Genomic DNA, 2,808 nt, shown 5'->3' with positions numbered 1-2,808 from the left:
TACTATCACTGAGAGAAATTTGAAAAATGTTCTTTTTGGAGGTAATTTCCTTTTAATCAGCACAAGTTGAGCAATAAGAGCTTCACTACCATGAAGGCTAATCAAGATGGGAGCAAAAGAATACACATGGCATTTGTTTGAGTTACTTTTATAAATTCGTTTACCCCATTAGATGAATAAACCAAACCTTAATGTAAACAGTGACTTTGTGGTCAACAGCACAGAATGCATTTGGGAGACTGTCTTGCTAATAATTAGAATAAGCAGGATTCTTAAGTTACCTTTGGACCTTGTCACAAGTCAACAAAAAAACGAGATCCCCCAAACCCTTGTTATGGATTCCAACGCCCAATGTCAGATACAACATCTCTTTGCAAAGTATCTACAGAGAGTCTCCATTGAAATGTTTACTGTCTTAGCTATGCTAATTATCAAAACCCATTTGGTCTGTAAGGAATGTGTCTTCCCAGCACATAAATTTAAACTTACAGAATTACAAGTGTATCCCTAGAAATCCATTGAGAGACTAACGATAAATTTCCCTTCTGATATCTGGTAGGAAGAAACTGAAGAGGGTTGAGGACTTTGCTTCGGAACTGCAAATTAGAGAGTAAAATGTTTAACCTCAACGGCTCTTAGAAGACACTACTGCCCAACAGGCAGCACAGTTCTGGAACTGAGGATGCCAGCACCCTTTTCTGGTCACACTCCGCTCTCAGTGGACGAATGACAAGGCTCCGGGCATCTGCTGCCTCACTATGTGGGTACAGTAGCTTAATTATTTAGACGTAAGAGCCTTCATTAATAACCCCAGTAAATTTGTAGAGTTTGAGAATGAATAAAAACAGTGTAAAAAACAAACGAAAATATTATGTTCACATCCCCCTGCCAGGAGTGAATAAATGCCTTGTAAAAGAGACCATTCTTTTCATTTCCTTCTACAACTATAAACAATAAATATTTATTTTATGGATATTAACAGCTGTTTCTAAATGAAATTGAACAATTTAAATTAAAATGATGGGATTCTAATCTAATGCCTCTCCTTCCCCCATTCCCACTCTCCCAAAGGAATGGGAATGTGTCTGTTCAATATTATGCCTTCAGCTGCCTGTTTCTATGTTTTGGAAATCTTTGGAAGTAATTTAGTTCTTACCAAACCCCTAAGCTTTCCACCCAACTTGATGTACTATTTTTTACCTGGAAGATATTTTAGGGAAATGGAAATGGAAATCAGTGATCAACTCCAATCTTTGATAAAAACTCCTCAAACTATGTTGGGAAATCCATCATGGTTTATGGATTAGGAGCGTGGATAAAGCAAGTGTAAAAATTTTTTTTAAGTTAAGATATACATCGTAGATTTTAGGTTACCAAGCAACCTAAAAGTTGAAAATCCATGTTCTAATTTCAGGATATTGAAATTTAAAAAATATATATTTTACCTGGTCTTCCTTTTTTCAGCAAATCAACAAATATTATTAAGCACCCATATCCAGGCTTACTCAAAACGATCCTTGTCCTTGGGTAGGCAGCCAAGAAGGACACACATGGATTAATCAAAAAGCAGTCCTAAATAGAATATAGCTGAATGCTTCAACAGTGCTTGTATTACCATCGGTGCCAGATGAGCTCATAAGAGGGGGACATCCTATATAATAAAAGGCTAATATGCAAATAGACCGAACAGAGGAACAACTGGACAACCGGTCGCTATAACATGTGCTGACCACCAGGGGGCACGTGCAGAACATGGTGGGTATTGGCAGCAGGCGGCAGAGTGTAGAACATGGCAGGTGTTGGCTGCGGTGGTGGGATGGTGGAGCAGGTGAGCGGGGGCATCAGACCAAGGCGCCGGGGCACTGGTTGCTGTCATTGGAGTGAGCTCTGGTGGTTACTGAAAATTCTTTGCTCCTGCACACCGGGATCCCGCCCGGCACTCGCACCCGCTCCTGGCACCATCAGTGGGTGTGAGCGGGGCTGGCGCGGTCAGTGCATGGCAGCACCAGTGGGAATGGGGCTGCCAGCAGACAGGGGACCGAGGGCCGTGGTGGGAGGGGCCAGACTAGGGCTCTCAGGATGGGCTGATGAGGACCTGAGGGTCCAGGATCCCGTGGGGTTGCTTGGCTTCATGCAGGAAAGAATCAGATTTGAATCAGCATAGAATTTAAAGTGAAAATGAGTTATTAGTGAAACAGTGAGACAGAGAACGAGCTACTCCACTGACAGAGACCCCTTTATTAAAGAACTTATTTCCTTTATTAAGGTTCATTTAATTGTGGTGTGTGGGGGGGTGGGAGTGAGCATTCAGTAAGGGGGAGGTATATTCAGGATCTTCCCGGGAAAGAGGTGGAGATTTTTCAGAGGAGCTCTGCCAGCCATTTTGTGTCCTTATATAGGCTCTCTGTTTCTGGGTGTGTCATAGAGGGTGCTAATGTATTACAATGAGTGTATAATGAGGCTAGGGGTTACTGTTAGATGAAATTAGTCCTCATGTTGGATAGAGTTGGTCTCTGCCAGTTTTAAACCATAAACCCGGTTCCTTCTGCTTGACACTTCCTGTAACTTTATCGGTTGCCGCTGTCCTACCACATACCCTCTATCTCAGAAGGAGAGATGTCCAGGAAGGCACAGGGGGCAGATCACTGAGATGCATGGGGAAAATAGTTTATCATCCCGGGATACAGGATTTGAGAAGAAGATGGCACCAGAACACAGAGAGCTCTGTAGGCATGTGGACATATTCTGTAGGTGTTAGGGGACCACAGAAGAGTTTTGAGTAAGATAGTGATGTAAGAAAAGAAAAAT

The sequence above is a fragment of the Myotis davidii genome, unplaced genomic scaffold, assembly GCF_000327345.1.
Source record: "Myotis davidii unplaced genomic scaffold, ASM32734v1 scaffold134, whole genome shotgun sequence".
NCBI classification, from domain to species: Eukaryota; Metazoa; Chordata; class Mammalia; order Chiroptera; family Vespertilionidae; genus Myotis; species Myotis davidii.
Note: the sequence above shows the minus strand (reverse complement) of the source record.